The sequence below is a fragment of the Phyllobates terribilis genome, unplaced genomic scaffold (assembly GCF_046119375.1).
Source record: "Phyllobates terribilis strain yellow unplaced genomic scaffold, ASM4611937v1 Scaffold_4__5_contigs__length_816908805, whole genome shotgun sequence".
Classification (NCBI taxonomy): domain Eukaryota; kingdom Metazoa; phylum Chordata; class Amphibia; order Anura; family Dendrobatidae; genus Phyllobates; species Phyllobates terribilis.
Window position 1 is genome coordinate 714,497,928 of NW_027362764.1, and position 24,197 is coordinate 714,522,124.

At 41.6% G+C, this 24,197-nt stretch overlaps 1 long non-coding RNA gene across 1 annotated transcript in view; it reads right to left on the reverse strand.

The window, feature by feature from the left end:
- The window catches only part of LOC141265956 (uncharacterized), an 86,563-nt gene extending 64,820 nt beyond the window's left edge, over positions 1–21,743 (reverse strand). The window contains exon 1 of the long non-coding RNA XR_012320175.1: positions 21,440–21,743. This is a non-coding gene — a long non-coding RNA (uncharacterized lncRNA). The remainder of the gene's footprint in view (positions 1–21,439) is intronic.
- Positions 21,744–24,197: the final 2,454 nt, after the last annotated feature.

The following is a 24,197-nucleotide window of genomic DNA, read 5'->3' on the forward strand; positions in this document are numbered from 1 at the left end:
AGCCTTCCATATAGTATAATGCACCCTGCATTGCTCTCCATATAGTATAAATGCTATAGTATAATGGACTCCCCTTAGTCCTCCATATAGTATAATAATAAATATAAATAATAATTTTATTTACATATTCCGCAGCATTTTACAATTAAGCGGTGACATTTACAGACAATAAATTCAATACAAGGTAAGACAGTGTAAACAGTTACATTAGGAGTGAGGGTCCTGCTTGCAAGTTTACAATCTACAAGGAAATAGGGGCACACAATAGGTGCAAAGTACTTGTTATTTCAGGTCCCGCTATTATAATAAATAGGGATTATTATATAAAGCAGCATGATCCAGTTATCAGTCCGTTTGTTTAAGTGCAATTATCAAGTGCAGTGACCCTGGGCATAGAGGGTGCAGAGACAGGTGAATAGGAGGGAGCAGATTCTGAATAATATTTAGAAGGAAGGCAGTGGGGAGAGTTGGGTGAGTGAGTTGAGGTGGTAGGCTTGATTAAAGAGATGTGTTTTTAAAGCAAGCTTAAAAACGTGGGGGCTAGGCATCAGTTGGATCGTCTGGGGTAGAGCATTCCAGAGAATAAGTATAATGCAGAATCCAGTATAATGAGTATAGTATAGTGAGTATCCAGTATAGTGAGAATCCAGTATAATACATTCCCCTTAGTCCTCCATATAGTAATATAGTATAATGCACACTCCATAGTCTTCCATATAGTAATATAGTATAATGCACTCCCCGTAGTCCTTCATATAGTAATATAGTATAATGCACTCCCTCATGTAGTACAATTCACCCTAGTTCTCCATATAGTATAATGAACTTTCCACGGTCCTCTTATATAGTATAATGGACTTCCCTATAGCCCTCCATATAGTTTAATGCAACCCATAATCCTACATATAGTATAATAATAATCTTTTTATTTATATAGCGCCAACATATTCCGCAGCGCTTAACAATTCATAGAATTTACAGACATTATCGGCACTGTCTCCATTGGGGCTCACAATCTACATTCCCTATCAGTATGTCTTTGGAGTGTGTGAGGAAACCGGAGAACCCTGAGGAAACCCACGCAAACATGGGAAGAACATAGAAACTCCTGGCAGATATTGTCCTTGGTGGGATTTGAACCCAGGACCCCAGTGCTGCAAGGCTAACCACTGAGCCACCTTGCTGCCCTATAATGCACTCCCCATAGCCCTCCATATACTATAATGCACTCCCCATAGTCCTCCACATTGTATAATGCACCCCATAGTCCTCCATATAGCATAATGCACCCCATAATCCTCCATATAGTATAATGCACTCCCCATAGTCATCCCTATAGTAAAACGTACTCCCCATAGTCCTCTATATAGTATAATGCAGTCCACATAGTCCTCCATATAGTATACTGCATTCCCCATAGTCATCCATATAGTATACTGCACTCCCCATAGTCCTCCATATAGTAAAATGCACTCCCCATAGTCCTCCATACAAAATACTGCTCTCCCCAAAGTCCTCCATATAGTATAATGCACCCCATAATCCTCCATACAGTATAATGCACTCCCCATAGTTTTCCATATGGTATAATATACCCCATAGTCCTCCATATAGTATAATGCACTCCCCATAGTCCTCCATATAATATAATGCACTCCCCATAGTCCTCCATATAGTAAAATGCACTCTCCATAATCCTCCATATAGTATAATGCACCCCATAATTCTCCATATAGTATAATGCACTTCCTATAGTCCTCCATATAGTGAAATGCACTGCACATGGTTTTTCATATAGGAAAATGCACTCCCCATAGTCCTCCATATAGGATAATGCACCCCATAGTCCTACGTATAGTAAAATACACTCCCCATAGTCATCCATTTAGTATACTGCACTCCCCATAGTCATCCATATAGTATAATGCACTCCCCATAGTCCTCCATATAGTATAATGCACTCCACATGGTCCTCCATATAGTAAAATGCATTCCCCATAGTCCTCCATATAGTAAAATGCACTACTCATAGTTCTCCATACAGTATACTGATCTCCCCAAAGTCCTCCATATAGTATAATGCACCCATAATCCTCCATATAGTATAATGCATCCCCATAGTCCTCATTATAGTATTATGCACCCCATAATCCTCCATATAGTATAATGCACCCTGCATTGTACTCCATATAGTATAATGCTATAGCATAATGGACTCGCCTTAGTCCTCCATATAGTATAATAATAAATATAAATAATAATTTTATTTACATATTCCGCAGCATTTTACAATTAAGCGGTGACATTTACAGACAATAAATTCAATACAAGGTAAGACAGTGTAAACAGTTACATTAGGAGTGAGGGTCCTGCTTGCAAGTTTACAATCTACAAGGAAATGGGGGGACACAATAGGTGCAAAGTACTTGTTATTTCAGGTCCCGCTATTATAATAAATAGGGATTATTATATAAAGCAGCATGATCCAGTTATCAGTCAGTTTGTTTAAGTGCAATTATCAAGTGCAGTGACCCTGGGCATAGAGGGTGCAGAGACAGGTGAATAGGAGGGAGCAGATTCTGAATAATATTTAGAAGGAAGGCAGTGGGGAGAGTTAGGTGAGTGAGTTGAGGTGGTAGGCTTGTTTAAAGAGATGTGTTTTTAAAGCAAGCTTAAAAACGTGGGGGCTAGGCATCAGTTGGATCGTCTGGGGTAGAGCATTCCAGAGAATAAGTATAATGCAGAATCCAGTATAATGAGTATAGTATAGTGAGTATCCAGTATAGTGAGAATCCAGTATAATACATTCCCTTTAGTCCTCCATATAGTAATATAGTATAATGCACACTCCATAGTCCTTCATATAGTAATATAGTATAATGCACTCCCCCATGTAGTACAATTCACCCCATAGTTCTCCATATAGTATAATGCACTTTCCACGGTCCTCTATATAGTATAATGCACTCCCCAAAGCCCTCCATATAGTATAATGCAACCCATAATCCTACATATAGTATAATAATAATAATAATCTTTTTATTTATATAGCGCCAACATATTCCCCAGCGCTTAACAATTCAGAGAATTTACCGACATTATCGGCACTGTCCCCATTGGGGCTCACAATCTACATTCCCTATCAGAATGTCTTTGGAGTGTGGGAGGAAACCGGAGAACCCCGAGGAAACCCACGCAAACATGGGTAGAACATAGAAACTCCTGGCAGATGTTGTCCTTGGTGGGATTTAAACCCAGGACCCCAGCGCTGCAAGGTTAACCACTGAGCCACCTTGCTGCCCTATAATGCACTCCCCATAGCCCTCCATATACTATAATGCACTCCCCATAGTCCTCCATATAGTATAATGCACCCCATAGTCCTCCATATAGTATAATGCACCCCATAATCCTCCATATAGTATAATGCACTCCCCATAGTCATCCCTATAGTAAAACGTACTCCCCATAGTCCTCTATATAGTATAATGCAGTACACATAGTCCTCCATATAGTATACTGCACTCCCCATAGTCCTCCATATAGTAAAATGCACTCCCCATAGTCCTCCATACAAAATACTGCTCTCCCCAAAGGCCTCCATATAGTATAATGCACCCCATAATCCTCCATACAGTTTAATGCACTCCTCATAGTTTTCCATATGGTATAATACACCTCATAGTTCTCCATATAGTGAAATGCACTCCCCATAGTCCTCCATATAATATAATGCACTCCCCATAGTCCTCCATATAGTAAAATGCACTCTCCATAGTCTTCCAAATAGTATAATGCACCCCATAATTCTCCATATAGTATAATGCACTTCCTATTGTCCTCCATATAGTGAAATGCACTGCACATGGTTTTTCATATAGGAAAATGCACTCCCCATAGTCCTCCATATAGGATAATGCACCCCATAGTCCTACGTATAGTAAAATACACTCCACATGGTCCTCCATATAGTGAAATGCACTACTCATAGTTCTCCATACGGTATACTGATCTCCCCAAAGTCCTCCATATAGTATAATGCACCCATAATCCTCCATATAGTATAATGCTCTCCCCATAGTCCTCCATATAGTATAATGCATTCCCCATTGTCCTCCATAAAGGATAATGCTCTTCCCATAACCCTCCATATAGTATGCTGCACTCCACATAGTCCTCCTTATAGTAAAATGCACTCCACATAGTACTACATATAATATACTGCACTCCCCATAGTCCTCCATATAGGATAATGCACTCCCCATAGTCCTTCATATAAGATAATGCACCCTATCATCCTCCATATAGTATGCAGCACTCCCCATAGTCCTCCATATAGTAAAATGCACTCCACATAGTACTCCATATAGTATAATGTATTCCCCATAGTCCTCCATATAGTAAAATGCACTCCACATAGTTCTCCATATAGTAAAATGCACTTCACATAGTACCCCATACAGTACTCTGGCCACCACAATTGTTGAACTTGTAATGATGGGTGGGGGGCCCGGGACCGACGCTGGCCTCCGGCCCCCGGCTCACGGGCAACATAGTGGCCGTGTGGCCTGCCGCCATTGGCGGTACACCACTGTGTGGGGGCCGTTGTGCAGTGTGGAGACTACTACGGGGGCTATCATACAGTGTGAGGCTATCATACAGTGTGGGTGCAATCATACACTTTGTGGACAACAGTGGTGGTCATCATACAATGTAGGGCTACTGTGGTGGTCATCATACAGTGTGGGGGCTACTGTAGGAGCCAACATACCAGTGTGGTGGCCATCATACATGGACTGCTATGGGGCATCATACTGTGTATAGGGGAGCAATTGTTCCATCATACTGTGTGTAGGGGACATTATTAAATGTTAAGTGGGCACTTATTGTTTTAAGGGGCATCCTTTACCCTTGTTTGACATCATGACGCTACATCTTCAGACTCAGCCCTACACTTGTTCACAACATGCAGACACTTTTTGCAATTTTAGGGTTCTGATAGGAGAAATCTGATGGTTGCTATAGACAGTTGCAATACTTTTTCCCACGCCTGTGGGTTTTATACATAACACCATTGGTATAGTTACTATACACACACTAGGTGTTGCCATTTCTGAGACCTGTAACTTTATATTTATCTATCAGTGGCGCTGTATGAGGGATTTTTTTCTTTGCGCTCCAAGCTGATGTTTTATTGATACCATTTTGGGGTACATGTGACGTTTGGATTGCTTTTTGTTGCATTTTTCAGTTAGCAGTGCGGCGACTGAAACAACATATCTGGCATTTAGATTTTTTACCACTTTTCAGGAAATAATGGAAAGCGTGAAGAGGTTGATAGAGAAAAAGACCTGCTTTATAGGCGCTGCAGTAGGATAAAGTCCAGAGATGCTCAAGAAAAGAGTTTCTTTATTGCACATGTACAGTAACTACATGCTTCAAAGCCAAACTGGCTTCTTCTTCACGTACATACATGGTATAAAACACAAATTGAAAAGGTGCTGTCTTTAATAAAAGAGGCGCCAAGAACAGGGGGAGTGGAGTTCTGAGATCGGTGGATAAACAGCTGTCTCTCTGCTTCCGTTTGCATCAGTTATATTATGGATCTGTTTATGCCATTATTTCATTGTTCTGTTCCTGAAAATGTAAGTGTGAACATAGCCTTAATTTACTCAGTTCACTCTCCCCGCCAGCAGATGTCAGCGTTGTGCTTTTTATGTTTTCTCATAGGTCACAGTATGGCAGACTTTTATACATAGTAAATAATCTCGTTTAACTACATTCTTTGCATCGCAATTCCTGGAATGAAATGTTCCAGAAACGTCACAAATAAAATACAATTTATAAAGTACAATTTTATTCTCCATATCGTCCCTGTGACAGGAGGAAGGATCACAGCTGCCCCAGATTATTCTTTTTAAATTTGCTTTTATCCCAGTGCAATTGTTTGTGCGTCACAATAAATACCTATCCCACATACACTTTTTATATTGTGCAGTTTTTAAAGTTTTGCTACATTTATATCAGTGCAGATGACTAATAATCCAAAGCTGATCCCAGTCTCTGTCCCATCTCATCTCTGTATTATTGTAAAGGCTGAAGTGTTATGACAAGTTGAAGTGTAGAAGGAATGCAATTGGTAAATCCAGACAGACTTCATCAGATTATGTACTTGTGACTATGTACACTATACCCTGCAGAGCATAAAAGATCATCGAGTCTGTCCTCAGTCATGTGCGCAAAGTTGTAAAGTTTTACAAAACTACACGTGGAAAAAAGACATCAGGTTTCAAAGTGAATATCTACTGTTAACACCCTTCTACTGTTATTTGTATGTCCAGCATTCATATATATTTTTTATACAGTGTTCCAGATCCCCTGCATAAATCTAAATTTAAATGGCTGCAGCCAACACTAGGGAGAGCTCCGGAGCATTTTGTATATATTTCAGTGCTCAAAAAAGTGAAGGGAACATTTAGGGTATGTGCACACATTAAGTGTTTGCAGCAGATTTTTCAAGGGACTTTGGGCACCTACCCGTTCTCTCAAACTAGGGGCGCCCTAGGCTATCACTGTCCCCCAAATTACTCCAGATAGTGGAGAAGCCGGGGTCTCGTACCTTGCTATGCTCCTTTCTTAGCCTTATCTATTCCCTCCCTTAGCCAGGGAGGTGTGAGGCCAAAGTGTATTGGAAAACACTAACCAGACAGACAGGGGTAAACAGACAGGGATAAAAGAGAACTACAATCATACAAATACACTCACAAAACAACAGAGTGGGAAACAGAGGAGGAATAGGAAGGAAGAAACCAAATGGGAGAGAATAAGTATAAACATGCAAATCAACTAAACTTAACAACCTCCTGAAAAACTATCCAACTGCCTACTCCAAACACTGAACTCTCTCCTTCAACTACAAACCAGGCAGTGGAAACTATCACTGGCAAGGTCAGAAGCAAGGAGGAGGGTTGTTATACCTGCTGGGAGTAACTAACTCAGAACAGCTGATACAACCAACCCAAGACAGAGAACTCCAGGAGTCCAACTAAGCGGGTTAACTCTTGCAGCACCAGAGCAAAGAAAGCCAGAACTACTAATAAGACGGTGAAGCCATTCTAACTACCGCAGGTGTATGTGTCACCAGATGCTGCAATCATCTGACCCCACTCTGTCTATCCCCGTGACACAGAGATTTGATAGGAAAAATGTTGTGTAATAATATGCTAGTCTTCTACGTGTTTTGATGCGTTTTTTTTCTCATTCATTTGAATAGTTGAAAAATACTGCAAAAACGCTGAAAGTATTAACATACTGCACTTTTGAAAAAATGCTCTTGAGGTTCAAATCTGAAAAAATATGCAGCATGTGCATGGGGTTTCAGAAATCTCATTCACTTTGCTGGTATTGTAAAATTCAGCAAAAAAAATAAAATGTGGCAAAAACGCAGCACGTGAACAAGCCCTTACATATAACCCCCCAAGTCACTTACACTTCGGGGATGTACGTCTGACCATTTAGGAAGCAGAAGTGATTGCAAATCAGTCATCTGCTTTAGCGGAAAATAAAAGTGACAAAAGGAGCACTGGAGAGGAACAGCAAGACAACCTCCAAAATAGAAATAGTTTTGCAGGAGTTCTCCACTATTACTCTGATTCTTCTCTAGTTTCACATTTTGTTAGTGTCCTTGTCACTAATGACAGGAGGAAGCACCTGCAGCCAATTCAGGTTGCATAGGTAGTACAGCTTTCCCAAGATGGCACATCTATATGTGTCATCTCTCGCGGTCACAGACAGAAAAAGGCCCCTGTTCAAGAACAATATATGGGCCCTTTGCAGCCCAAGAGCTACTAAAAATGCAAAATGGCACCTGCTTTGGAGGTAGAAATTGCCCCCTTGGGCCTCTGTGCAGCCGCACAGGTTGCACCAATGTTATGTCCTCCCCTGTGTGTCATAACAAGACAGTTTGCTATATCTCCCAGCACAGTTTCTGGAGCATGGAACAGATACCAGGGCACGAGGAATTATACAAGGAGAAACAGACAGGGTTGTAGAAAGGCATCAACCCAGAAGCAGGATTGGTATTTGCTCTTCTGTCTGAGAAAAAACAGGAGGAGCACCGCCAGAGCCCTACAAAATGCCCTTAAGTGGACTAGTGATGTGTATGTTTGGGACCAAACTGTCATGGTTTTATGAGGGTCGTATTTGGGCCCAATGACTGCTCACAGCCCATCACTATTCAACTCGTGGCATTCACTAGACAACACCAGAATTGGCAGGTTGCCTTGTTCTCTTCACAGAGAGATCCTGGAGATGCCGTGGTGAATGTTATGCTACTTGCAACATCATCAGGGCCATATTTCGTGTTCATTTAGACCTAGGCACTATAAGTGGTGGTGCCCCCTCCTGGTAAGTCAAACTAAAAGTGATCATACTGTTTAGATAATAGTTAAGACCCACATACAAATTAGACTAATGTCAGCCGAACTGACCAATATCAATTATATCGGCCTACAGTCAGGGAAGATAGGAAGATAAAGATCTGGCATGTCTGATTTCAGACTGTAGATCCTTTTGTTCTCTAAGATATAAGCAAATGCCAGAGATGTTGAATAGCGGCTCTCTTACAGAGAACACAGATAGCGCTTGACAAAGCAAGCTCTCCTGTGTATGAGAGAATCGGGGTAGATAGGTGATTGCCAAACCATCATCAGTACATGAATACAGCACCAGAACCACCATCAGTAAGTTAATACAGCACCAGAAGCATCATCAGTACATGAATACATCACTAGAACTGCCATCAGTACATTAATACAGCACAGACCCACTATCAATACAGCACCAGAACCACCATCAGTTCATGCACACAGGACCAGAACCATCAACAGAACATGAATACAGCACCTGAATCACCATCAATACAGCACCAGAACCATTATCAGTACAGGAATATACAACCAGAACCATCATCAATACATGCATATAGCACTAGAATCGTCATCAATACCTGTACATCATCAAAATACCAATATGTAACCAAAACCATCATCAATACAGGAATAATGCACCTGAACCTCTAATAGTATATAAATATAGCACTACAATCACCATCAGTACATTACAAGAGCACGAATCTTAGTACAGTGATAAATTGCAAGGATAACCAGCGCTTCTTCAGCACTTGCTTTGGTTTACGCTGCTTCATCAACTCAGACTCGGAACGAGAATCCTTATTGATATATTGGAACATCATGGTGTCCTTGACAACTCGATGCAACTGGAATATTTCCAGGCCGGCTTTAGCACTCGACTTAAATATGTGTCAGTGGAACAACACAAACAGCGTCATGATTTCCATGACAACATGATTCAATTTTCATCAGCTTATTGAAATATAGGTCAATGGAATGACACAAACTGTGACTGTTTTAATTGATTAAAACCGACTTTAATACCAATAACAATATAGAAAAACAAAATTCATCAGCTCACCACTTCAAGGTAAGAATAGTAGCTTGTTGTGTTCGGTGCACGGACAAAGGTGTAGGCAGGTTCCCAGGATGGGAATAAAGGTGTAGGCAGGTTCCCAGGATGGGAATAAAGGTGTAGGCAGGTTCCCAGGATGGGAATAAGGTAAAGTGGATAATAATAGCTTCCGCAATTGAAATTTTTTTTAAAAAAAAAAAAAACATATTTAGTTGGTCACTCATGTTTGTCACACATGCAGGGTCCTGACATTGTTCTGTGCCAGTGTAAATGTACCGTTAGATCCAGGGACCTTATAGGTAATGTCTGACTTGATTTAAGTTGCTTCAAACACTTTCTTCTTCATCCGGTCCCGATGCCATGATGACTTTCTACAGCCACAGCTTTTCTCTGCAGACTTTTCTCTTCTCTGGTCTTCTGCAGCATATTTATACATATTTATACACAGGGCCCATAAAAATAAGCCTCATTATAGCAGCAGGGATAAAAATATCTGCCCATGGTGTGCCCTAAATAGACCCTAAGCTGTGCCCCATAATAAATATTTGCCCCTACACAGAAAATGGCCCCAACACTTTCCCGTTTATGTCCTCCACTTTATCCTTGTTAATTTCATGGTCTCCACTCTCTCCTGTTCTATAGAATATTGCTTCCACAACATCCTCCTGTTTTGCACTATGAATGTCACACCATTCTCCCTTTTCAACTCTACCGCACCCTTCTCCTTAATGTACTACAACCACGACACCATCCTCCTTATGAACTTCAACCACCATACCGCCCTCTTATAAACTATAAATGCCACATCGTTCTCTTATGATCTATAACCACATCCTCTCCGAACTACAATCGCCACACTGTCCTGCCTTATAAACTATAACTACATCATCCTCCCTTATGAACTATAACAGCCACTCCTTATGAACTACAACACCATCCTGCCTTCTTATGAATTATAACCATCACATTGTTCTATATTATGAACTATAATAGTCACATCATTCTCCCTTATGAACTACAACTGCCACACTATCCCTCCTTATGAAATATAACTGCCACACGTTCCTCCATTATGAGTTGTAACCTTCACACTTTCCCCACTGCACGTAGTCCTTATCTCTACACTATCCTTCCTTATGAACTACAACCGCCACCACTCCCATGAACTATAAGCATTACATCGTCCCCCTTATGAATTACACCCACCACACCATCCTCCTTTATGAACTACGGCTTCCACATTGTCTCCACTTCACACTGTATTTAACTCCACATTGCCCCCTCTCTTTATTATGCCCATTCTCTACAGTATCCCTCTTCATACAGTGCCCCCTTTTCATACTCTGTCCCCATAGTGTCCCCATATTTTATAAAATATTCAAAATAAAGTATGAAAAAATAATGGAAAAATATTTGGCCACTAAAAATGCTGTTTCATGTAAAAACTGAAGAAAAAAAGAAGACCTGTACCATAACCCATATGATAAACACCATTAAAAAGAATAAAAAACATGGCAAAAATTTTAAAAAATTATGATCAAAAAGTCATATAGAAAAATATGGTATGACTGAAAACGTCATCTTCTCCCATTACGACTACTCACTATATCTCCACCTCAAGGGTATGGTTCGGCAGGTTAAATGACTGGCCACTGAGTTATTTTTCTGTCTGTGTGTTGGAGGCAAGGAAGACTCCAGTCTGAAGCTTCAGTGGGAGCTGAACCTTATTGTATTCTGAGCGGGCGAATCCCACAGGCATGTGGACTGTGCTATAAGTTACCATAGTGTCCCCTCTTTAGTGTCCCTCTCCATACTCTGCCCCCTTTTCAATGTCCCTCTCCATACTCTGTCCCCTCTTCACGGTGTCCTTCTCTATACTCTGCCCCCTCTTCAGTGTCCCTCTTCATATTGTGTCCTCTATTCACACTGTACCATCCACACACTGCCTGTTTTCATGCTGCCTCCTCTCCATAATGTGCCCTCACACTATTCCTGACTCTGCATACTGAACAACCCCCCCCCCTCCACCTATACTTAAAGTCGCTTGTATCTTTGGATCCATCGAGTGCTTACGTTCTCCCAGGTTCCATGGCTTTGCTACCTCTGCAGCGCTGCAACAACATCAGCAGCATGATGAGATGATCTCATTACTCTGTGGCAACGTCAGGGGTGTCAAGACTGGGTGGATCCTGTGATCTAGCCTTCTTCAGAGCGACACTAACAGAGTTTAAAGCAGGAGACTCAAACTCAGCTGAGTAAATGGGCTGCACATAGAAAAAATGTGAATACGAAGGGCCGTGTTCATTGCGGGAGAAGATGACGTTTTCAGTGATGCCTTATTTTTCTATATGACTTTTTGATCAACATTTTTTTTTAAATTTTGTCATTTTTTTATTCTTTTTAATGGTGTTTATCATATGGATTATGGTACAGGTCTTCTTTTTTGGTTCAGTTTTTACATGAAACAGCATTTTTAATGGCCAAATATTTTTCCTGTATTTTTTCATACTTTATTTTGAATATCGTTTAAAAAAATGTATTCCTTTTTTGTGCCCCCAATCGGGCCCATACAATATTATTGTTTTACAGTTAGTCCCTGTGACAGGGTCACTGGCAATGTACAGTGGGGGAAATAAGTATTTGATCCCCTACAAACCATTATGAGTTCTGGCTCCTACAGACCAGTTAGACACTCTTAATCAACTCGTTACCTGCATTAAAGACAGCTGTCTTGCATAGTAATCTGTATAAAAGACTTCTGTCCACAGACTCAATTAATCAGTCAGACTCTAACCTCTACAACATGGGCAAGACCAAAGAGCTTTCTAAGGATGTCAGGGACAAGATCATAGACCTGCACAAAGCTGGAATGGGCTACAAAACCATAAGTAAGATGCTGGGTGAGAAGGAGACAACTGTTGGTGCAATAGTAAGAAAATGGAAGAAATACAAAATGACTGTCAATTGACATCGATCTGCGGCACCATGCAAAATCTCACCTCATGGGGTATCCTTGATCATGAGGAAGGTGAGAGATCAGCCTAAAACTACACGGGGGGGAACTTGTTAATGATCTCAATGCAGCTGGGCCCACAGTCACCAAGAAACCATTGGTAACACATTACGCCTTAAAGGTTTAAAATCCTGCAGTGCCCGCAAGGTCCCCCTGCTCAAGAAGGCACATGTGCAGGCCCGTCTGAAGTTTGCCAGTGAACACCTGGATGATTCTGTGAGTTATTGGGAGAAGGTGCTGTGGTCAGATGAGAAAAAAATTGAGCTCTTTGGCATTAACTCAACTCACCGTGTTTGGAGGAAGAAGGATGAGTACAACCCTAAGAACATCGTCCCAACCGTGAAGCATGGTGCGGGAAACATTATCATTTGGGGGTGCTTTTCTGCAAAGGGGACATGACGACTGCACCGTACTGAAGGGAAGATGGATGGGGTTGTGTATCACGAGATTTTGGCCAACGACCTCCTCCACGACCTTGCAGCAAGACAATGACCCAAAACATACAGCCAAGGCAACAAAGGAGTGGCTCAAAAAGAAGCACAGTAAGGTCATGGAGTGGCCTAGCCAGTCTCCAGACCTTAATCCCATAGAAAACTTATGGAGGGAGTTGAAGCTCCGAGTTGCCAAGCGACAGTCTCAAAATCTTAATGATTTAGAGATGATCTGCGAAGAGGAGTGGACCAAAATTCCTCCTGACATGTGCGCAAACCTCATCATCAACTACAAACAACGTCTGACTGCTGTGCTTGCCAACAAGGGTTTTGCCATCAAGTATTAAGTGTTGTTTGCCAGAGGGATCAAATACTTATTTGTCACTGCAAAATGCAAAAAAATATTATCTAATTTATACAATGTGATTTTCTTGATTTTTTTGGGGGATATTCTATCTCTCAATGTTAAAATTAACCTACCTTTAAAATTATAGACTGTTCATGTCTTTGTCAGTGGGCAAACTTACAAAAACAGCAAGGGATCAAATACTTATTTCCCCCACTGTACAGTATGTGAGGGGAGATATTTGTCACAAAGGTTGCTATCTTCCGTGATATGAAACCCAGAAGTTTCTCTCCAGCATGTTATGTGCTGAGAGGGGTTAATCAGCCATAACAGGGTTGTTTTTTGTGAGTAGTTGCAAGAGGGGGACAACTACTCACCATATCTCCACCTCAAGGGTATGGTTCGGCAGGTTAAATGACTGGCCACTGAGTTTTTTTTCTGTCTGTGTGTTGGAGGCAAGGAAGTCTCCAGTCTGAAGCTTCAGTGGGAGCTGAAGTTTATTGTATCCTGAGCGGGCGAATCCCACAGGCATGTGGACTGTGCTATAAGTTACCTTTTGTTTTTCCGTTATGCCAGAAAGGCCATGTTTATTTTGTTGAACCTACAGTGGTTTATGAGGTGTTGAAATAAACTAGCAGAAGAAAACGTTTCTGGCTTATTCGTCTGCTCTCAGAGGTAGACACAATCTACAACACCCCTTATAGTAATTCTGGCCCACCTCCTGTAATAATGTCCCCAATACTGTAATAATGTCCCCTGTCCTGTAATAATGTCCTCAATCCTGTAATAAGGTCCTCTATCCGATAATAATGTTCCCAATCCTGTAATAATGTACCCTGTCCTGTAATAATGTCCCCTATTCTGTAATAATGTCATCCATCCTGTAATAATGTCCCCTGTCCTCTAATAATGTCCCCAATCCTGTAATAATGTCCTCCCTCAATCCTGTAATAATGTCCCCTGTCCTGTAATAATGTCCTCAATACTGTAATAATGTCCTTAGTCCTGTAATTATGTCCACTGTCCTGTAGTAATGGCCCCAATTCTGTTATAATGTTCTTAGTCCTGTAATAATGTCCCCTGTCCTTTAATAATGTCCCCTGTCCTGTAATAATGCCCCCAATCCTGTAATAATGTTCCTTGTCTTGTAATAATGTCCTCAATACTGTAATAATGTCTCCTGTTCTCTAATAATGTTCTTCATCGTGTAAAAATCTCTTCAATTCTGTAATATTGGTCCACTGTCCTGTAAAAATGTCCCCTATCCTGTAATAATGTCCTTAATCCTGTAATAATGTCCCCCTTCCTGTAATAATCTCCCTCAACCTATAGTAATGTTCCCCGTCCTGTAATAATGCCCCCTGTCTTGTAATAATGTCCCCCCATCCTGTAATAATGTCCTCAATCCTGTAATAATGTCTCCTGTCCTGTAATAATGTCCTCAATCCTGTAATAATGTCCCCTGTTCTGTAATAATGTCCCAAATCCTGTTATAATGTCCTCGTTACTGTAATAATGTCCCCTGTCCTGTAATAATGTCCCCTAATAATGTCCTCAATCCTGTAATAGTGTCCCTTGTTCTGTAATAATGTCCCCAATCCTGTAATAATGTCACCTGTCCTTTAATAATGTCCCCTGTCCTGTAATAATGCCCCCAATCCTGTAATAGTGTCCATTGTCTTGTAATAATGTCCTCAATATTGTAATAATGTCTCCTGTCCTCTAATAATGTTCTTCATCCTGTAAAAATGTCCCAAATTCTGTAATAATGTCCCCTGTCCTGTAATAATGTCCCTCAACCTATAGTAATGTTCCACCGTTCTGTAATAATGCCCCCTGCCTTGTAATAATGTCCTCAATCATGTAATAATGTCCCCTGTCCGCTAATAATGTCCTCAATCCTGTAATAATGTCCCCAGTCCTATAATAATTCCATTATTCCTGTAATTGTCCCCTGTTCTGTAATAATGTCCCCAAACCTGTAATAATGTCCCCTGTCCTGTAATAATGTCCCCTGTCCTGTAGTAATGTTCCCAATCCTGTAATAATGTCCCCAATCCTGTTATAATGTCCTCGGTCCTGTAATAATGTCCTTAATCCTGTAATAATGTCCCTTGTTCTGTAATAATGTCTTCCCTCAATCCTGTAATAATGTCCTCAATACTGTAATAATGTCCCCGATTCTGTAATAATGTCCTTAGTCCTGTAATAATGTCCCCTGTCCTGTAATAATGCCCCCAATCATGTCCCTTGTCTTGTAATAATGTCCTCAATACTGTAATAGTGTCTCCTGTCCTCTAATAATGTTCTCCATCCTGTAAAAATGTCCCCAATTATGTAATAATGGTCCATGTCCTGTAATAATGTCCCCTGTCCTGTAATAATGTCCCTTAACCTATAGTATTGGTCCACTGTCCTGTAATAATGTCCTTAATCCTGTAATAATGTCCCCCATCCTGTAATAATGTCCCTCAACCTATAGTAATGTTCCCCCATCCTGTAATAATGCCCCTTGTCTTGTAACAATGTCCCACCGTACTGTAATAATGTCCTCAATCCTGTAATAATGTCCCCTGTCCTGTAATAATGTCCTCAATCCTGTAATAATGTCCTTAGTCCTTTAATTATGTCCCCTGTTCTGTAATAATGTCCCCAATCCTGTAATAATGTCCCCTGTCCTGAAATAATGTCCCCAATCCTGTTATAATGTCCTCGGTCCTGTAATAATGTCCCCTGTCTTGTAATAATGTCCTCAATCCTGTAATAATGTCACCTGTTCTGTAATAATGTCCGTCCTCAATCCTGTAATAATGTCCCCAATTCTGTAATAATGTCCTTAGTCCTGTAATGATGTCCCCTGTCCTTTAATAATGTCCCCTATCCTGTAATAATGTCCCCTGTCTTGTAATAATGTCCTCAATCCTGTAATTATGTCCCCTGTTCTGTAATAATGTCCCCAATCCTGTAATAATGTCCCCTGTCCTGTAATAATGTCTCCAATCCTGTTATAATGTCCTCAATCCTGTAATAATGTCCCCCATCCTGTAATAATGTCCCTCAACCTATAGTAATGTTCCCTCTGTCCTGTAATAATGCACCCTGTCTTGTAATAATCTCCCCTGTCCTGTAATAATGTCCTCAATACTGTAATAATGTCCCTCAACCTATAGTATTGGTCCACTGTCATGTAATAATGTCCTCAATCCTGTAATAATGTCCCCCATCCGGTAATAATGTCCCTCAACCTATAGTAATGTTCCCTCGGTCCTGTAATAATGCACCCTGTCTTGTAATAATCTCCCCTGTCCTGTAATAATGTCCTCAATACTGTAATAATGTCTTTAGTCCTGTAATTATGTCCTCTGTTCTGTAATAATGTCCCCAATCCTGTTATAATGTCCTCTGTCCTGTAATAATGTCCCCTGTCTTGTAATAATGTCCCCTATCCTGTAATAATGTCCTCAATCCTGTAATAATGTCCCCTGTCCTCTAATAGTGTCCTCAATCCTGTAATGATGTCCCCTGTCCTGTAATAATGTCCTCAATACTGTAATAATTATGTCCTCTGTTCTGTAATAATGTCCCCAATCCCGTTATAATGTCCTCTGTCCTGTAATAATGTCCCCTGTCTTGTAATAATGTTCTCAATCCTGTAATAATGTCCCCTGTCCTGTAATAATGTCCTCCCTCAATCCTGTAATAATGTCCCCTGTTTTGTAATGTCTTAAATACTGTAATAATGTCCCCAATTCTGTAATAATGTCCTTAGTCCTGTAATAATGTCTCCTGTTCTTTAATAATGCCCCCAATCCTGTAATAATGTCCATTGTCTTGTAATAATGTCCTCAATATTGTAATAATGTCTCCTGTCCTCTAGCAATATTCTTCATCCTGTAAAAATGTTCCCAATTCTGTAATAATGTCCCTGGTCCAGTAGTAATGGTCCCCGTCCTGTAATAATGTCTCCTGTCCTGTAATAATGTCCCTCAACCTATAGTATTGGTCCATTGTCCTGTAATAATATCCCCTGTCCTGTAATAATGTTACCATCCTGTAATAATGTCCCTCAACCTATAGTAATGTTCCCCCGTCCTGTAGTAATGTCCCTCCGTCCTGTAATAATGTCACCTGTCCTGCAATAATGTCCCCAATCCTGTAATAATGTCTCCTGTCCTGTAATAATGGTCCTCATCTAGTAGTAATGTCCCCATCCCGGTACCATCTTGTAGTAATGTCCCCATCCGGGTCCCATCTTGTAGTAATGTTCCCATCCTGGTTGCCATCTTGTAGTAATGTTCCCATCCTGGTTGCCATCTTAAAGTAATGTCTCCATTCTGGTCGCTATCTTGCAGTAATGTCCCCATCCTGGTCCACATCGTATAGTAATGTCCCCATCTTATAGTAATGGCCCCATCAAGGTCCCCATCTTATAGTAATGGCACCATCCTATCCCATCTTATAGTAATATCCCCATCCTGGTCCTCATCTTATTGTAATGTCTCCATCCTGGTCCTATATTGAAGTAATGTCCCCATCCTGGTTCCCATCTTATAACAATGTCCCCATCCTGGTCCTATCTTGTAGTAATGTCCCCATCCTGGTCCTATCTTGTAGTAATGTTCACATCCTGGTCCTATCTTGTAGTAATGTTCCCATCTTATAATAATGTCACCATCCTGGTCCTATCTTGTAGTAATGTCCCCATCCTGGTCCCATCTTGTAGTAATGTCCCCATCCGGGTCCCATCTTGTAGTAATGTTCCCATCCTGGTTGCCATCTTGTAGTAATGTTCCCATCCTGGTTGCCATCTTAAAGTAATGTCTCCATTCTGGTCGCTATCTTGCAGTAATGTCCCCATCCTGGTCCACATCGTATAGTAATGTCCCCATCTTATAGTAATGGCCCCATCAAGGTCCCCATCTTATAGTAATGGCACCATCCTATCCCATCTTATAGTAATATCCCCATCCTGGTCCTCATCTTATTGTAATGTCTCCATCCTGGTCCTATATTGAAGTAATGTCCCCATCCTGGTTCCCATCTTATAACAATGTCCCCATCCTGGTCCTATCTTGTAGTAATGTCCCCATCCTGGTCCTATCTTGTAGTAATGTTCACATCCTGGTCCTATCTTGTAGTAATGTTCCCATCTTATAATAATGTCACCATCCTGGTCCTATCTTGTAGTAATGTCCCCATCCTGGTCCCATCTTGTAGTAATGTCCCTATCTTATAGTAATGTCCCCATCATGGTCCCATCTTGTAGTAATGTCCCAATCCTGGTCCCATCTTGTAATAATGTCCCCATCCTGGTCCCCATCTTATAGTAATGTCCCCATCCTGGTCCCCATCTTATAGTAATGTCCCCATCCTGGTCCCCATCTTATAGTAATGTCCCCATCCTGGTCCCCATCATATAGTAATGTCCCATCCTGGTCCCCATCATATAGTAATGTCCCCATCTTGTACTTGTAACAATGTCCCCATCCTGGTCCCCATCTTATAGTAATGTCCCCATCCTGGTCCCCATCTTATAGTAATGTCCCCATCCTGGTCCCCATCTTATAGTAATGTCCCCATCCTGGTCCCCATCATATAGTAATGTCCCCATCTTGTACTTGTAACAATGTCCCCCATTCCATTGCTCTTTACACACACATAAAAAAAATTTCTCACCTGCCCTTGCTCCCTCGACGAACAGCGTCCTCTTCTTCCTCCACAGCTGGGGCAGTGCATGGCAGTGACGTCATGTGCAGCTGCGACAGAGATGCCGATGTCAGTCACCGGCCTCTGATTGGCTGGTGGCTGGTACTGGTATTCCGGTGCAGAGAGTCGGTCACTGCACCTCAATACATTTCAATTGAATGTGCGTCCAAGAACGCACATGCAGTTGAAAAGGGACGTTGACATTGGCAGCCCCTGGACCAGGCCGCAATCATCTCAGGGGCCCAAGGGTCGCACAATAGAGCACCACGTGGGCCATGTGTTTGAGACCCCTGGTTTAACCCCTTCAGGACCCAGCCTATTTTGACCCTAAAGACTTTGGCATTTTTGTCAATTCTGACCAGTGTCCCTTTATGAAGTAAAAACTCTGGAACACTTCAACGGATCCTAGCGATTCTGAGATTGTTTTTTCGTGACATATTGCGCTTCATGTTAGTATTAAATTTAGGTCGATAATATTTGCGTTTATTTGTGAAAAAATCAAAAATATAGGAAAAATTTTGAAAATTTTGCAATTTTCAAATTTTGAATTTTTATTCTGCTAAACTAGAGAGTGATGTGACACAAAATAGTTAATAAATAACATTTCCCACATGTCTACTTTACATCAGCACAATTTTGGCAAAAAAAAAAATTTTTGGTAGGAAGTTAGAAGGGTTCAAAGTTCATCAGCAAATTTTCTTTTTTCCAGCAAAATTTGCAAAGCCATTTTTTTTAGTGACCACATCACATTTGAAGTCCCTTTGAGGGGTGTACATGACAGAAAACACCCAAAAGTGACACCATTCCAAAAACTGCACCCCTCAAGCTACTCAAAACTACATTCAAGAAGATTATTAACCCTTCAGGTGCATCACAGGAACTAAAGCCACATGGAAGAAAAAAATGAACATTTTTATTTTTCTAACAAAAATTTTCTTTTAGCCTAAATTTTTTAATTTTCACATGGGTAACAGGATAAAATGCATCCTAAAATTTGTTGGTCAATTTCTCCTGAGTACACTGATACCTCATATGTGGTCATAAACCACTGTTTGGGCACACGGCAGGGCTCAGAAGGGAAGGAGCGCCATTTTACTTTTTGAATGGAAAATTAGCTCCAAAAGTCAAATTGCGCTCCTTCTCTTCTGAGCCCTGCCATGCGCCCAAACAGTGGTTTATGACCACATATGAGGTATCAGTGTACTCAGGAGAAATTGACCAACACATTTTAGGATGCATTTTATCCTGTTACCCATGTGAAAATTAAAAAATTTAGGCTAAAAGAAAATTTTTGTGAAAAAAAAAGTACTTTTTTGTTTTCACAGATCATTTTGTGAAGCACCTGGGGGTTCCAAGTGCTCACTATGCATCTAGATAGGTGCCTTGGGGGGTCTAGTTTCCAAAATGGGGTCACTTGTGGGGGAGCTCCACTTTTTAGGCACATTAGGGGCTCTCCAAACGCAACATGGTGTCCGCTAACAATTTGAGCCGATTTTCCATTCAATTTGTTTGCGGACACCATGTCCCGTTTGGAGAGCCGCTGTGTGCCCAAACATTGGAGCTCACCTACAAGTGACCCCATTTTGGAAACTATACCCCCCAAGGCACCTATCTAGATGCATAGTGAGCACTTGGAACCCCCAGATCCTTCACAAATTAATCCGTAAAAATCAAAAAAGTGTTTTTTTTTCCACTTTTTCATTTTTATGAATCAATTTGTGAAGCACCTGGGGTTCCAAGTGCTCACTATGCATCTAGATAGGTGCCTTGGGGGGTCTAGTTTCCAAAATGGGGTCACTTGTGGGGGAGCTCCAATGTTTGGGCACACAGCGGCTCTCCAAAAGCAACATGGTGTCCGCTAACAAATTGTCGACTCAAATTGTTAGAAGACACCATGTTGCGTTTGGAGAGCCACTGTGTGCCCAGGTCCTTCACAAATTAATCCGTAAAAATAAAAAAGTGTTTTTTTTTCCACTTTTTCATTTTTATGAATCAATTTGTGAAGCACCTGGGGGTTCCAAGTGCTCACTATGCATCTAGATAGGTTCCTTGGGGGGTCTAGTTTCCAAAATGGGGTCACTTGTGGGGAAGCTCCAATGTTTGGGCACACAGCGGCTCTCCAAATGCAACATGGTGTCCGCTAACAAATTGTCGGCTCAAATTGTTAGAAGACACCATGTTGCGTTTGGAGAGCCGCTGTGTGCCCAAACATTGGAGCTCCCCCACAAGTGACCCCATTTTGGAAACTAGACCCCCCAAGGCACCTATCTAGATGCATAGTGAGCACTTGGGACCCCCAGGTCCTTAGGAAATTAATCCGTAAAAATAAAAAAGTGTTTTTTTTTTCACTTTTTCATTTTTATCAATCAATTTGTGAAGCACCTGGGGGTTCCAAGTGCTCACTATGCATCTATATAGGTGCCTTGGGGGGTCGGGGGGAGTGGCGGCAATACTTACCGCTGATCAGCGGTGGCGGCGGCAGACGCGATCCACAGGGTCCACAGCAGGGGGTCCGCAGCAGGGGGTCCGCAGCAGGGGGTCCACAGCAGGGGGTCCACAGCAGGGGGTCCACAGCAGGGGGTCCACAGCAGACAATCTAGGGTTGGGAAGGTGCTGGGAGGTTTCAGCCATCCCTCCATATCTGATTGGGGCTAGTATCCATGTGACGCTAGCCCCCCAATCAGATCTGGGGGGAGGGGGGGAACAGAGGTGACACTCCCCCCAGCCAATGGCTGATGCTGTAAGCATCAGGCAATGCCCAGATTTAAATATTACACCAATTTTCATTGGTGAAATATTTAATTCATACTGATTGGCAGTTTCACTAAAAGTGAAAATGAAACAGCCAATCGGAGGGGTCCCAGGCACGGGGGGGTTAATCCACCCCCCGGGGGGTCGACTTCAGGATGTCCAGTTGCAGTAGCAACTGTGACACCTGAGCGACCCCGCTCGCAGGCGCTGCAGGGGCTCTTTCCCTCCATGTCACAGACGCTGTGACATGGGTCGGGAACGAACTGTTTTCCATGTCACAAACGGTGTGACACGGGTCGGGAAGGGGTTAAAGCACCGAGCAGCTTACAGCACTCACACCCTGTGGGGGGTAACCAGACACTCTGAGACCGGAGGTTGGCCGGTAACCTAGGCAACAAGCTGTACATTATAAAATGAAAAATCTTTGAGAACGGAAAGGATTTTTAATTAAGATTAAATTACAAAGTTGATTGTTTTTACAAGCACTTTGCAATTTTACCTATTTCTTAACTCGTGACAAACCCTTTCAAGTGACTTTCAAGTCAGGAGCTGCTGTGTAATAGCACAAGCCCAACACACCGGAAAGTAAGTGCATTAGAAGTGCTGATGAAAAATAGATAATTATTAGCTGATTTTTGCACATAAACTAAATTATGGTTAGGCCGATCATTTGGCCTGGCAGCTATCTCTCTCGACTCCCATATACAGAAGAGCGCTCGCTGTGCCACTCATCCGGTGACTTCTTAATCTCGCCGAAAACAAAGGGATCGGCAGACAAAATCATCTCCTCCGACAGATGATGATGGGAAGCCCCAATACACATGGGTTTGTGCCCTCTGATATTGGTGGGCTATGTGGCTTTTGTCAGTGTGTATGGGGGTTCTAAGGGAAAAGAGCCTCCAGATGGCCATACACATTAGATAAAGAGGTTTGATGGTTGAACAACAATTGAACAAGCGATCATCTGTTATTCCATCACAGCCATTCGCATTTTAGTCCATACATAGTAGGCAATGAACAGATTGTCCTTCTGGTAATAATCTACCAATAAAAAGATTGTTTATGGGCTACAATTAGTCTGAGAAAAATCTAATTTGGCTAACTTAATTTCCAACAGTGACGGTCTGTGATTGGTCGACTAGAGCGATCATTTATCTTTTACCCACCAACTAATTGTTTTGGTTGATATAGTTTATTTTCCACAAATGAAGTCTATGAGCACCTTCAGTAAATGAGAGCTTGAATGGTTGCTTTAAAGGGGTTGTCTAAACATTGATATTCAGGAGCACACTGCTCCTCTGACTTCTGGCTTCCTGAGGGATGGTGTGCTCCTGCTTGATTGACAGTTTGAACCAGCATCATCAGCAGCAGCAATTCAACAGAACTGTGCGCTTTCCAATGTTGCAAGCAGAGGCAGCTTTGTCTCTGCAGTTTTGGAGAACCACAGGGCACTGAATCTGTCCAGATCCAGCGATAAGACCAGCTTCAGAGCAGTGCTTACAAGCTCTATTGGAAAGAGTTTGTAAGTGCTGCACTCCTTACATACTGAGCAATATAGAAAATCAGGGAGTTATGACCCAATAATCAGAACCAATGTTGCATATAAAACATAAAAACGTTTATTAAATCAATTAAAATACAAGATTAGTTGCAGTCATGATAATAAGACATAAAAGACACAAATGTGTGACAAATTTGGCACTGCTATGTAATAATAGCATCTAGTATTGCACATAGGGTGTCTAGGCGTATTTGTAAAGAATAAGGGATATTCCATGTAAAGGAAAATAATCCAAGTGTTATATATAATCATTTAACCATTTAACGCACAGTGTTAATGTAGCCCTAGTTAGCCAAAAGGAGGCATGTACAGTACAGACCAAAAGTTTGGACACACCTTCTCATTTAAAGATTTTTCTGTATTTTCATGACTTTGAAAATTGTACATTCACACTGAAGGCATCAAAACTATGAATTAACACGTGGAATTATATACTTAACAAAAAAGTGTGAAACAACTGAAAATATGTCTTATATTCTAGGTTCTTCAAAGTAGCCACCTTTTGCTTTGATGACTGCTTTGCACACTCTTGGCATTCTCTTGATGAGCTTCAAGAGGTAGTCACCGGAAATGGTCTTCCAACAATCTTGAAGGAGTTCCCAGAGATGCTTAGCACTTGTTGGCCCTTTTGCCTTCACTGCGGTCCAGCTCACCCCAAACCATCTCGATTGGGTTCAGGTCTGGTGACTGTGGAGGCCAGGTCATCTGGCGTAGCACCACATCACTCTCCTTCTTGGTCAAATAGCCCTTACACAGCCTGGAGGTGTGTTTGGGGTCATTGTCCTGTTGAAAAATAAATGATGGTCCAACTAAACGCAAACCGGATGGAATAGCATGCCGCTGCAAGATGCTGTGGTAGCCATGCTGGTTCAGTATGCCTTCAATTTTGAATAAATCCCCAAC